A 15,569-nucleotide genomic window follows, 5' to 3' on the forward strand; every position below is an offset into this window, starting at 1 on the left:
CACCATGAGAGACCTTCTAGCCGCCATCGATCTCCTTGCCGGCGAAGCCAAGGGGGTTGCGAGCCTGAGCCGACCACCACAACTCTTTTGCCGGTGACATCGTGAACGGCCAAGAGGACTACTGAGATTGAAGTTGGAACTGTGAACGATGAAGAGAAGGTTGCGAGGAACCATAATCCCCTAGTAAGATCAGCCTCATCTCGTATTTTCATTTCCCTCGAGCTATTTGACGTCATACGCGCCGCCGTTGCCACCACGTCGTGCTGCCGCCAATGTCATGTTCGTGTTTCTCATGAGTTCGAGTGCGCTACTGCTTCAAGTCCGAGTAGTGTGCGTTATTTCATGGGTATGTAGTTGAGTGTTCATGTAGTTGTTGTATTGTGAGGATTATTGGAGCGATCTTGGTCGGAAAACCCACCGCCACCACCTCAAGGTGGTGGCTGCCACCACTGCTGCCACCACCGACCACCATAGGGTGGCTGTGTGTGTGTTTATTCCGTTTAGTGTGTTTATTTCTTGGGTTGTAATTGTAATTTGGAAATGAAATAATAAAAGAAATTGGAAACCACCACCTTAGGGTGGTGGCTGCCGCCTCCTGCTGCCACCGGCCGCCATGTCGGGTGGCGGTGTGCTTGTCTTGTGAGTTGACTCGGTTGGGGATGCTTGAAACCCTAATGGACCTTGTTAGCCTAATGGGCCCAATGAAGTCAAATGGGTTTAGTGAAAACCCTAATGAGTCTAATGGACTCTAATTGGCCCAATAAAGCCCTAAATAACCTAAAAGTCCAACAAATTAATAAATGGGCTAGTATATGGGTTGGAAACCCTAATTAGGGTTTTCAATAAAACCCTAATTTAGGGAATTAGTCAGGACACACGGAATTATTTAATAACTTGAAATATTAAATAATAAACATTGGCAAGATTAATCTAAGCGATATTGGACTTAATGGATTAAGTCCTTAGAGGAATAATTCCTTAATGGGTTAAGTAGGAAACTTAACCCTAATCATCATTTTACGTAAAACCCTAATTTCATTTGGGCCTTGATGATTGGATTATTAATGGGCCATCCAAGAATAATCATATGGAATAAAATCATTTAATGGGCCTAGGGTAAGGCCCATGTAAGGTGTTGGGCCCAGTTTGGAAATTTGGGCCATAGATGGGCCTTAATGATTATATAATGTTGGGCCTTAGAATAAGATCGTGTATAGGCTTGGGCCCAATTTGGAAAATTGGGCCATATGTTGGGCTTTGATTCCTAGTTGGCTTTGGGCCTTGGGCTTAAATAAGCCAAGCCTGGGGTAATGTAGTAATTATCCAAGTATGTATTATGGTTATGTGTTGGGACCCAATTATTAATTGGGTGTTGTTTTGGTGTTGACAGTTCGGGAATCTATCATCCAATAGCTGGGGTTGAGTCTGCTGGACTTCAGCAAGTGTGGGATTGCGTCTTCGGGACTTCAGCAGTGTGAGGTGAGTTACCTTCTAGTAGCGGTGGGTCTACGGCCACAATGCCGGCCCACCAGTAAGAGTTGTATGTTAGATGATTGTCTTTGTGATATCATCTAGGTTTGCTACTACCTGATATGTTTATATGCTGGCATGATATGTTATATGTGATAGTAGTAGAGTTCGATTGTTAGGACCGAAGGGTAGGCCAGACACCCCAGATATGTCTGACAGTATGTGATGATATGTTTATATGTTGGCATGATATGTTATATGTGATAGTGGTAGTAGGAGGGGAATAGTCCCCAAATTCGGTTATTAGGAACGAAGGGTAGTTCGGACACCCCAAATATGTCTGATAGTATGTTTATGTTATGATATATGTGATAGTAGCAGTAAGGGGTGGAATAGTCCCCGAGGGTCGGTTGTTAGGACCGACGGGTAGGTTAACACCCCAGAATGGCTTGACACGGGTAGGTTAGCACCCCAAAATGGCTTGACATGGGTAGGTCGGCACCCCAAAATGGCTTGGTACGTGTAGGTCGGCACCCCAGAATGGTCGTACTAGGTAGGTCGGGCACCCCCAAATTATCCGACAATATGTATGCTTTGTGATTGTATGGTATGTGGTATGATGGGGGAACTCACTAAGCTTCGTGCTTACGGTTTTCAGTTTTGGTTTCAGGTACTTCGTGTTTAAAGGAAAGGAGCCGGCTTGATCGCAACGCATCACACTATGTTTTCCGCACATGATATCTTTGGGATTACACTCTGATATGGTTCTATGATAATATGTTTTGATTATTGACACTTTGGTTTGACACGAGATATTATTATGAATGTTTTTACACTGATGGTTTTATGTAATAACTTATTTAAAAATGAAAATTTTGGCCTTGAAAATTAGGATGTTACAACATCCATCCATGTGAAATACACATTGTGAAAATATTAGGCAAACCTTCTACATAATGGCAAAATAACCTCATATTAACACATAAACAAAGAAAAAGAACGATCATGAATGATATTTTGAAGTAATATGAATCCTTACCATACAATTTGTCAACATTAGTGGGAGAATTTTTAGGTCTTATACTCCATAATGTTGGACCCATTCTCAATCTTCAGACAAACTAACCCTAACGAACAGATCAGGAATAAGGAAGGATAATGAGGTTTCTTGGGATGCTTGAGCACGTACACCAAAACGTTAGAGTATGATAATGATGGATACTAATGTAATTAAGAGGGTGCCGACAATGTAAAACACCAACGCAAATTGACAAAAATGCCCCTCATGTGAGGGGCACGTGATGGTGTTTGACGACTTAAATAAATGCCGTATGCCTCACGGATGGCCATTGCAATTTAGTAAAACCACAAGAATGGGTCCTATCAAAATTCCAAAGGTTGGACCAAACCTTCGAATTTCGAATTGGCACAAAGTACAGGGACCAAAACTGTAATTTACTTTTTAGAAAAAACATGCGTCTTAGGAAGGTTTTGTCGTTTCTACAAAAACGTCGTCCGCGAACTCGCCACGCTCCGAATATGTTTTCCAGTTAATAAAGATTCACGGCAGCCACGCACTTGCCGATGAACCCAACGCCACCAGAATCTATAAAACACGGTTCCTCGAACCAAGACACTGAAGCATAAGATTGCATGGCTAACCGTCGACGCCCCAACTCCTCCGGTTTCCAGCAGCATACCTCTCAATCCACGGCACCTGGTGGCTCCTCCGGTCGCCACCCAGTTTACCGTGGTATCCGTTTGCGAGCTGGAAAATGGGTTTCTGAAATTCGTGAACCGAACCAGACCAAGCGCATATGGCTTGGCACGTATGCCACACCGGAAATGGCAGCAGCTGCTTACGACGTGGCTGCATTGGCACTCAAAGGTACGAATGCAGTTCTAAACTTTCCAGACTCTGTTATTTCAAGTACACTTCCAGAGTGTCCAACTGCTGATGACATCCGTGCAGCAGCTGCGAGAGCAGCTGCCGCTCGAGCACCGGGATATGAAACTGGTGGTGGAAGCACGACGTCGGTGGGAGGTACAAATACAGCCCCTCCTGGTGCATATATGGACGATGAACCCAATCTGTGGTCTGACATGGCGGAGGGAATGCTGCTAAGTCCACCAAGGATGGATTCCAGTCCGCCACCTGATGATGGAACAGATCAGTCCGGTGGAGGCAATCTATGGAATTACTAAAAGCTAGCAAGCTAGCAAGCTAATAAGTAACAACCGGTATGCATGCAATATGAATCCTAAATGTTTTCAGACATCACTTTATGTTGTTTTCGTGTGCCTTTTTTGTTCTTTTAAATAATTTCTAATTAAAAGCTTCCGTACGCTGGCAACAAAAAGCCATAAGGTGTGGGAGTATTCTGGGTTAATGTAACGCACAAGTAGTAACATATACGACCTAATGGGCTGTGAGTGTGACTGTTATCTTATAATAAACACCGGTTGATTTGTAGTCTTTTTATTATTACCTTAACTTACATTTTATGGTTAGTTAATCATGAGAAGTTTTAGTATGATGGTTCACTTGTTTGACATGATTATCAGTTAAATTTGTTGTGAAACATTATTCTAATCACTATAATTAAGCCTATATATATATATATATATATATATATATATATATATATATATATATATATATATATATATATATATATCCCTATCTAATAAACAAAACATGCTGTCCACATGTCTTATCAAAAATTCATTCTTCTGCCCATGTTAAATCCCACTTTTACCCCTGCTTCATTAAACAGAGCGTTACATATTACATATGGAAAACAAAAACAGAAAATATGGAAATATGGAAATATGAAAATTAGATTGCATATTGAAATTGGATTACATATGGAAATACGGCAATATGGCAATTTGAAATTTGGAAAATGGAATATGGATACATATCTTATTATAATATGATTATCAATTGTATCCCTTACATTTAATTTTGAGGATTATGTCGATTTGATCGTATTATGCTCAATATATACTTGATTCATACGATATGAATCATTCTTTACAGCATCGTCTTCCAACAATCAAGCATCATCGACAATCAGCGACTTCAATTCTTCGATAAGTTTCTGCTTCTCAATTGTGCTTCTCAATATCTGTGTTAATCATAATTGAAAATTATTTCTGTTACTTAATGTGTATGTGTGTGTCTCAGAATTTAACTGATACCTTATTCGTATTTCACTATGAGATGAGATACCGTCGTAAATAAGAACAATTAAAAACTTATTTAACAATCATAATTCGTCTTAATATGGTTCTGTACAGGTTTAATTTGCGCATTAGATAACAAAAATTGATTTTTCAAGTCAACTATATACGATTTTCATTCATTTTGTGTTAGTACTTTTATGATTTCATCTTAAATTCTATTATCAAGTCAACTGTCTTCATGTGAATTATCATTGAATAGACTCTTAATCAGTTGAAGTATATTGGTAAATGATATGTTTAACTTGATTGACATTTTCCATTATACATGCAGTAGCATCACATGGCCTAATAATAATGTGGTGCTGTGCTAATGAAAAAGACATTAGAAAAATGAGTGAAAGAATATGATGAAAACCACAATAATGAAAGAAATGTGAATTACTTTTACTGATATCAACTGGTGGAGGGGCTTTTCTGTCATGTTTTACACAAATTTTGAACAAGTTTGTCAGAGATGGGTTGATGAAGAAACATGAGACGAACCAATTTTTTTTTACTTGGTGATTCGTCAACTAATGACAGTAAAAAAATTGTATTTCTTGTAAAAAACAAAAAAAAAATTATATTTCTGTAAAAATTGTTTCTCCAGTCCATATAAAATGTAACATTTTCCTTTCTACCACAGTTTCAACCCATAAATTACCATTATACCCTTCTAACAATGACAAAAAAAATTTTGAACATATTTACTTTATTGAGGTGTATTTTAGACATTGGAACACTCTTTTATATTTTTCTATCCGAGTTAGTGTTTTTTACTGTTCCAATGAATCTTTCAAATACATTCATTGACTTTGCATAACTAAAAAATTAAAATTTTGATCATATATCATCTGATTTAATTAACTCTATTTTGACAGCGTAAAGTATACATATATATGGTAATAGAAATTGAATTAATTTGAAATTTGAATGTAATTCATTATTAGTGGCAAGTGATTACATGTTTTAATTGGAAAAATACAATTTTTACCCTTTATTTATATTTGATAATATTATATGATTTTTTAGTTCTAAAGGCCAAATTTGTATTTCTGGTTCTATCTCTATGTGCCTATATTTGTATGTGAGTCAATCTTTGTATTTCCATCAATAACTTGATTTTTTTTTTTATTTTCTGCATTTTTTACCTATGTTTGTATACTCCAATTGTGGTTTACCCTTGGGCATATCTGTTTATGTGTCTGTATTTCACTCTATCTTTGTTTGTTTTACATTTTTAACCTAAAATAAGAACAACAGAAAATGACTGCAGAAAAAATCATAAGAAATTACAACTAAAAGTTGCACTAAAATAACAAGTTAAAAATTTAGACATATGATGCAGACGGTAGGTAAATTGTAAAAACTAATTGGTATGCATGCAACTAAAGCTGAATTTTAACTCAGTTTATTGTTCTAATATCTCTAACTGCTAGACTTATAACAAAATACAAACTTTTCTCTTAAGCATAATGGTGCATCTGATGATAAAAAGCCATTAATGATCCTTATGAAACAATTGGAGATTTGAAATCATGAAACCATCATCTTTTTCTTCAATCTCATTTCACACTTTCAAAGGTTCAAAAAAATGAATAACAAACAGCTTCAATCACCAGTGAAGCAGAGGTAATCAGTAGCCTTTTGAACTTTGCTAAAATTTCATTAGAAAATCCCTAATCTGACTTTGTGGTTCTATAATAGCATTTCTGTACAGTCAATAGAAGCGTTTAATTTTGAATTTCGATTTTCTGTATTTTTTAACTATTAAATATACTCCAATTGTTTTGAATTTCGATTTTCTGCATTTTTTAACTATGTTTGTATACTACAATTGTGGTTCTATATTGGTAAAATATCGTATTTAACCTTCGACATATCTGCTTATGTGTCTGCATGTCACCATATCTATATATTTGTTTTACATATTTAAACTATGAAATATACTCCAATTTCGATTTTTTGCATTCTTTAACTATGAAGTAAATCAAATTGTACTAATATACCCCTACCCCTGCCTGGATTTTTTTTTTTTTTTTTTTAAATTTAAGGTTTATTTTGTGTAAGCCCCCTACTTCTCAATGCCTTTGCTGCTGTTGTTATTTATCTTTATATTAGTAAATTACCAATTTTACCCTTTATGTCTATTTTATCATATTATATGGTTTTTTAGTTGTAAAGGCTGAATTTGTCTTTTTGGTTCTATATTAGCATTTTTTAACTATTAAATATACTCCAATTGTATTGATTTTCAATTTTCTGAATTTTTTAACTATGTTTTTATGCTCCAAATTTTTAGTTTTTTTATTTATTAGAGTACAATCTTAATGTTTGTAGTTTATTTATTTATTATAGTACAATCTTAATGTTTGTGTTGACTTGATTCAGTTTGTGATTGAAGTGTTATAATTATTAATAATCCAAGGACATAGTGGTAATATTCACTCAACAAAAATTATCATTAATATATTTTCTCTTATTGTTCTTATATTTCAGATATTAACAATTAATATGGATGTTTATAAGACTAATAAGAAGATAAAATTAAATAATTTCTATCTTGATAATACAAAACATATACTGATGTACTCTACATCAATCGATCGAATTCTATCTTCTACAAATGTTAGTAACCTGGGTTCTAACGGTACGTTCAATAAATTTGTTATTACTTTGTTTATAATTTTTTTTAATCTCAATTATAACTATTTTATCTCTCTCTCTCTCTCTCTATATATATATATATATATATATATATATATATATATATATATATATATATATATATATATATATATATATATATACTTATGCAGACTACAAGTGAAATCTCTGGGCAAACGTGTTATTGAGGCAATTATCATATCTGGAACTAATATTGGAAAACAAGCCTTTATTCCAAGAATATCTTTAAGTCCATCTGAAAAAAAATTCTCTTCAAATTTCAAAGAAGACAATTTCCTTTGGCTGTATGTTTTGCAATGACAATTAATAAAAGTCAGGGGCGGTCGCTATCAAAGGTTGGTCTCTATCTCGAAGATCCTGTTTTTTTCACATGGACAGTTGTATGTTGCCTTATCGATAGTTCAAAGTAGAGAAAGATTGAAATTGTTAATTTTAGATAAGGATGGTAGACTTACAAACAAAACTTCCAATGTTGTATATAAGGAAATTTTTAGAAATTTATAAATGCTTCGTAGTTCTTAAATTAAAACAATTGTGTTTTTTATTTTATTTTTTAAATATTTTATTTTTTATATACCATTGCAATCCATAATATTGATTTTGTTTTGATATTTCATTTTCACACTTTAATATGTCACATGGTGTTTATTGTTTGCTCCCTCCAATCAAAAAATTACTGATTTGCCCTCGCATTTCATAAAACATTCAAATATTCAAAGTTTCATTTTAGTTATCTTTGTATTTACATTTTCTAATATTTGCTTGTGTTTCTCTTTAACATCTATTCAAATTTGTATCTTTTTGTACAAATATATATTAATATTAATTTTAAATAATAAATATAAAAATATGAAAAAAAAAATATTTCTTATTAATACTATACATTTTTTACAAATTTTTTACCCGTGGATTCTACAGGTTGTAACCTAGTATATATATAAAAGCTAACGTTTGTTAAAAGAGATTATGTTTCTGTGGATTTTGACGTTATGAACATTATTCTTGAAAGAGAGATATCTATTTAATTGTGTTTTTGCATGGTTTGATCCAATCCGTAAAACATGTTATACCAAAATTAGAAAAATGGAGGTTTGATCGTGTGTGGAATTCCAAAAAATGTGGCAATAATAGCAAGGGACAATGAGAAAGGATTTTCACGCAATTCCTTTTAGAGTTTCAGTAACGCTGCTTTGACGATAGTAGGCCTGGAGAGGCGATGACCAAACATGCCTTAACAATTTGGAGTTTTGTAAACTAAGGATAGTAGTTATAAAAAAGGGCACCCATTTGGTTAAAAAAACAACTTTTACAACTCAATCATCATTTTTGGCTTTTATAAATAACTAATTTGCCTTTAGAAGAGTTGGTAAAAAAAACTTTACAATCAAAATATATTATAAATTTAATCGAAGTCAATGGGGAAATTTTAAACGAAATTACTGTTTTTCAATAAAAAAGAAAAGTAAACCCTTAAAAAATTGTACTATATGATAGCTTTTAAGAAACAATTCCCAATAAAACAATAATTATTTATGCCGAAAGCTACAAAAACCTTAGGCTTCTCGGTGTGGTATGCGGTTTGGAACCGCGGTTACGTCACGTGGGACAGGAACACCGCCCCTAGGGTGCGGTTTGGGGCGGTCGAGACCGCACTACAGCCTTTGAAGACTGCGTTTCCTGATTGACTATTTCTTTTTCTTTTGACCATTCAAAGATTTGTTCAATTTAATTTTTTTTATTTTTTTTATTTTTTCTTATTTTTTTATTTTTAACCTTTTACTCCATCTATATATACATATGTTATCACTTTTACATTTATACAACCTTTAAACACATATAAATACAATCATTTTATCCAATTTTCTTTGAAAAAATGTCTTCTTCCAAAAGACCTAGCAAAGAAAAAACACCAGTAAGAAACACCAATACCCCAATACCTTCATTTGATCAACCGATTTTCTCACCTCCGTATTACCACTATGGCGATATGTTTCCTTCTTTTCTACAACGACCAGGGCAACCACATCCACAAACACCACCACTACCACAACCCGACCCGGATTTTAATCCATTTGATTTTTTGTCCCAACCCAAGTTTGTTCAACAAACACAAACACAACCAGAAACGGTTGTTTCTGATTCTGAACCGGAATTCGTTACAGAAACTCAGCCCACTCGAGCAGCGACTAAAAGAAAAGAGAAGGCGGAGGCTAGATGTTGGGAACCTTTGGAAGCGTTAGTGTTGGCACAATCTTGGATCGATATTTCAGAAGATGTGACGGTTGGAAAAGACCAAAAACATGACCGCTTTTGGATTCGCGTTTTACACAGGTTCCATAAAGGAATGAACCGTGGATAATACCGTTCAAAACATCAAGTGTACTCCAAATAGGGGAAGATGAACAAGGAAGTCATGTTGTTTAATGACTTGTGGAACAACATGAAACGTCAATGGAAAAGTGGAGAAAGCGATGAAGTCATTTTGAAGAAAGCGTTGAAAGTGTATCAAAAAGAAAATCTGAAGGCTTTCAAATTTCTTGAAGTTTGGAATTTTTTGAAAGATAACAGGAAATGGTTGAGTAGCAAAACATCTGACCAACATATCGACAGTGGGTCAAAACGCAGCAGAACATCTGAGTCCGACCACACTACATCAGATGCTCGTGTTCAATTTGATCTAAACGAAGATGAACATGTTCCAGTTTCACCACCTTCCCGACCATTGGGAAGAGACAAATCAAAAAGTAAAGGCAAAGGCAAAGCGTCGGATTCAGATGATTTGAAAGAAATGAGAACCGACATGAAGGATATAAAAGAGAGAATTGACAAGATTTTGAAAATTGCTTCCGAAAGAGAGCTTCAGAAACAAAGGGAGAGCGACATGCGAATACTAGCAATGGACACCTCGAATATGACCGGGGCCGAGCTTGAAGTGGTTTTGGCGATGAAGGAGGAAGTGAAAAACCGTTACATGAATCGTGGCTAATTTCTAGTTTCTTGTGTGTTTTTTTTAAGTTGTTGGTTTTTTGTTTCTACTTTGTTTTTCTATTTTTTTTTTTTTTTTTTTTTTTTTTTTTAAATTAAGTAATGTATGGTATTTGTATTTTTAATTAATGAAATATTATGTTTTTAAAATTATGTTTTTTTATTAAAAAATAAGTTTTGTTAAATTAAAATAGTTAACAAAAAAAAGGAAAAAAAGGAAAAAAAAAAATTAAAACTGTGGCACCACACCCTTGGTGTGGCAAGAAACCACACTTAAGTGGTAAAAAGTGACGTGGCGAGGGAGGGAGTGCGGTTTCGGTGACACCACTCCCTCCAGCCTTATAATGCATAAGTTTGAAAGTTTAACTTCTGAAATGGGGTATGTAAATGAGTAAATCTGTGTAAAGGGCTTTCATTACTTTATCTTATTACCCATTCATCCAAAATGACCAACTATTTTGTTGTTTTGAAAATATGATCTTTTTGTTGAAATGGATAATTCTGGACATTCTGGATTAATTAATTTTATGTTATATTAACGTTACTTTTTTTTAATGGTGTACAAAATCGTGGCAAATAGTTGGCGGACTCACGATGGTACCCTCGGTACCACCACCAACTACACGATTCTGTCAAGGGTACAACCAATTTGAAGAAGCCATGGTCTAGGTAACCCACATGTAATATCTATCTAGCTCTCTACTCTCTCTTTATAGTTTCGCTCTTGTTGACTATTGGTGGATGGTCAAATTTTGTTTTTAGTTAAATTTAGTCGGTATAAAGAGAACTTTCTACCTTTTCAAAAACTACACATTTTCTTCAATCCCATTCTAATTCTCTCCAATTCCATTGTTACTTTCTCCATTCCAATCCAATTTCATTTGAAATGGATTCTACTCCTAGCTAATTCCAAAGATTAAACAATCGTCTTGCTAACTTGCTACATTTTCGATGTGCACGATGGCGGACCGTAACAGAGGCTGGGGGAGGCCATGCCCACCCCCCCCCCCCCCCCCCGGTTTTGTGCTTCCTAATACCCATATATGTATAAATTATTTATAAAAAATTATCCAACATCCAATACATTGAGTCATTGAGTAATTATGCCCCTCTCACCCTCTGTTTGAATCGTTAAAACAATTTAAATATTAACAAAAATCTAAACCAATTAACAATGAAACATCCGAAAATCACTCCAAGAATTTAAAAGAGATATTGTTTGGAAAAAAGAATGTTAGGAAACTAAAACGTAAAAGCTGTAAAACCCTATAAAATTAATACAAATTATACTCATATTACATAATTTTTATTTTATCTCAAAGAGTTTGAGAAAACCTAAAATTTACTCTGGCCGCTAGAAATAACGATGCCGCACAACTGCATCTTCTCCGATCTCCACTGGTTTCGATCCGGCTGTTAGAAATAACGTCATCGCCATTCGCTAATATTCATTTATCCGTCATTTTGTTAAATTTGGTATCAGAGCTAAGTAACGTTCTTACTATTATTATTATGAATGTTAAATCTTTCGCTCATATGAATATATGTTCGTCATGCATCATCATATATATTCTTATAAATATTCATCGTTACAAACATTCATCGTTATAAGTTATTATCATAAACTCATTATTAAAATCAAATACTATTATCCACCTACAATTTAAACATATGACGGTAGAAGGTTTTTTACAATTATGACTATGTACCAAGAAGTTAGAAACACATTTCATATGTCAAAAAAGTTTTTAATTATCTGACTACATCATAAATATAATAGTATTAAAAAACCCCACCATCAACATCTTATTAGAATTTATAAATCGTAACTTTTAAAGAAAAAATAAATTATCATTTTGTTTCTAAAAATTATAATCATGAGTTTTTCAAGTTTAAATATTAACAAATAAAAAATCTTGAAGATAAAATAACAAGAATAATTTATTAAATATGTCTCAAGAAATAGAAAATACACCAATCATTATTAATAACGAAGAAAATGAATCGGGATACACCTTTGATGCTCTAATTAATAAAAATAATATTAATAAAGATGCTATAAGAAAATAAAATTTTACACTATCTGAAAAACATAATTTTAGATATAACTCATTGAAAATTTTCTTTTCTAGAACAAATATTATATATTATGGAAAAATTATAGGAGAAGAACCAATACCTATGGAATCAACTCAAGGAAATATTATTATACCTATATTAAATAAACAACAAATTAGAAAAAGACTATCTAATATTAAAGAAATAGATAGAACAAAAATCGCTTATATTCATATATAAACTATTCAAATAATTTTAAAAAAGTACTTTTAGCGATTTAGACACATCAATAGAATTAGAAATTAGAGATGATCGTATAATTAATAATCAAGAAAGTATTATTGCAAAAAGAAAAGGAAATTTAATTGAAGGAAAAATAAAATTTGATATTAATATACAATTAGGATTAAGTCTAAAAGATAAAAATTTAAGTAATAGTATTACCGTACGATATAAATTATTAAGACAAAATTTTATGTTAAAAGGGAATCATCCATTTACTATTACATATCAAATAAATTATACATTAACAAATTCTCATCATAGTATTACATTTAAAACAGAAGATAAAATTTATATAGATAAACTATTTACACCTTAATTTCACTTGAATCACCAAATATGACTAATAATAGAATTTTTAATGAAACTAATTTTCAACGGATAATAACTACTCCATTAATAAAAAGAAATCCAATTATAGAACCTCCAATTTCAACTATAACAGGTAGATTTTCTATATCAGAGAATCAACCTACAACATATACTAATAGCCAAGATGAAAAATTAGAAGACATAAAACAAATGATTAAATCATTAAGTTTAAGAATATGACAAAATCATCTAGTAATCCTTTAAAATATTTTAAAACACTTGAAGGTTCATATCAAAATATAAAACCGTGCATACCAGATAAAGAAATGATTATAGAAATACCACAGAATTTACCACAAGGAACAATATATAATATTGGTCTTGATTCTGAAGAAGATAAATCAATAGGCGATAAGTTAAATATAATTAGTCAAAAATTAAATAATATTATAGAAATAGAAAGTTTACTTGTACTAAATTAAACAAATTCCTAGCTATTACAAAGTTTAACTCAACACAAAATATTACTTGAAAAATATTTAAAAATAAAAACTATTAAAGAAGATACAACCACTTGAGAAACCGCTTGAACAAAAACCACTCACTATTAAACCACCTTTTACATGGTAAAAATAAATAATGAGCAATAAAACTCAAATATATTGTAATTTCGATAATAAATATAAAGTCAATTTACTTAAAAAATTATGAAAAGATTTAGAAAATTCCACAAAACATTTAAATGAAAAAGAATCTGAAGTACAAGAACTAATTTCTAAAAACAAAAATTATATTGCATATCAATTAATTAAAATAGGAAGATTAAGAACTCAAATTAATCATTTTAAAATAGTAATAAAAAACATTAACAATTCAATTAATTTTCTTTCAGACGCCTTAATAATTTGTTAAAATGAATTCAAAAATACAAATTAATTCTTCAAAAGATAACATGCTTTGGACTAATATATTAAAAAACCATTGGAAAATAAATTCTAATATCTCTAATACCATTCAACATTTAGAAAAAACTTTATCATATGAACAAAACTATTTGATAAGATTACACTCGGAAGATGAAGAATATAGTAATCAATTAAAAAAGATATCTCGATTACAAGAAGGAATTAAGAAATACAAAAAATCACAAAATCGTAATTTAAAAACAATACGCAATGCTTCAACCATTCTAACAAACACAACTTGTTAATATGAAAACTTTGCACATATAGAAATTTATAAATCAACTCTAATGAGTAGAAGAAAAACAAATATTAATCCAAATAGTACCTTTTATTACAACTAAAATACAAGAAAAAGAACTAGTCTCATATATAGATACAGGAGCTACTTTATGTTTCGGAAGAAGAAAGATATTAAAAAATTGGGAAAAATTAGAAAAACCATTAAAAATTACAATTGCTGATAAATCAATTCACAAAATTTGGTTCGTAGGAAGAGACATAGATATAGTAATTGAAAAAGCACTATTTAAAACTCCAACTATATATCAACACGATTCGGGAATAGATTTAGTAATAGGAAATAATTTTCTTAAATTATATCAACCATTTATACAAACAAATGATCATATAAGTCTCAATCACCCAACAAAATGTATTATAAAAACTGCAATTATCAAACATTTTGATCTTATTAAAATAATCAAACAGGAAGTTGGCTTTCAACTACGCATATTACTAACATTCGCTAAAGAAATTGCTGAAAAAAAACTCGAAGAAGTATGTAGTGAAAACCCGTTAGATCATTCAAAAAATAGAAATAATCAAGAAATAATAATATTATTAAAAAACCCTAATGACGAAGTTAATATTCCAAACAAAATTCCATATAGTATCAAAGATGTTTCTGAATTTAAGCAAGAATGTACTGAATTACTAGAAAATGGAATCATTCGACCTAGCACAAGTCCTCATTCTGCACCTGCATTTTATGTAGAAAATAATAATGAAATAAAACGAGGAAAACGAAGAATGGTAATTAATTACAAGAAAATGAGCGATGCTACTATTGGAGACTCATACAAATTACCACGAAAAGAATATCTTTTAGAAAAAATAAAAGGAAATACACATTTTAGTACATTTGATATAAAATCCGGATATTGGCAACTACGCTTACATGAAAATACGAAACAACTAACTGCTTTTTCATGTCCTCCTCAGAAGCATTACGAATGGAATGTCCTTCCATTTGGTTTAAAGCAGGCACCAACAATATATCAACGATTCATGGATGAAACCTTAAATGGTTTAGATCATATTTGTCTTGCATATATTGATGATATAATTGTTTTTACAAAAGGAAATGAACAAACACACATCGACGCAGTTATCAAAGTTTTACAAAGAATCAAAGAAAAAGGTTTAGTTTTATCAAAAAAGAAATCAAAACTTTTTCAAACTACAGTTGAATATCTTGGTTTAAAAATTGGAGAAAATGACCAACTATCTTTAACAGACAACATACGAGAAAAATTAAATATGTTTCCTAATAAACTTGAAAATAGAAAACAAATACAACGA

General features: G+C 32.0%; 1 pseudogene; it reads left to right on the forward strand.

The window, feature by feature from the left end:
* The first annotated feature begins 2,981 nt into the window (after nt 1-2,981).
* LOC145051539 (ethylene-responsive transcription factor ERF025 pseudogene) lies at nt 2,982-4,003 on the forward strand (annotated as a pseudogene).
* Nucleotides 4,004-15,569: the final 11,566 nt, after the last annotated feature.

This window comes from Lactuca serriola, chromosome 5, assembly GCF_051521515.1.
Source record: "Lactuca serriola cultivar US96UC23 chromosome 5, Lser_US96UC23_V15, whole genome shotgun sequence".
Classification (NCBI taxonomy): domain Eukaryota; kingdom Viridiplantae; phylum Streptophyta; class Magnoliopsida; order Asterales; family Asteraceae; genus Lactuca; species Lactuca serriola.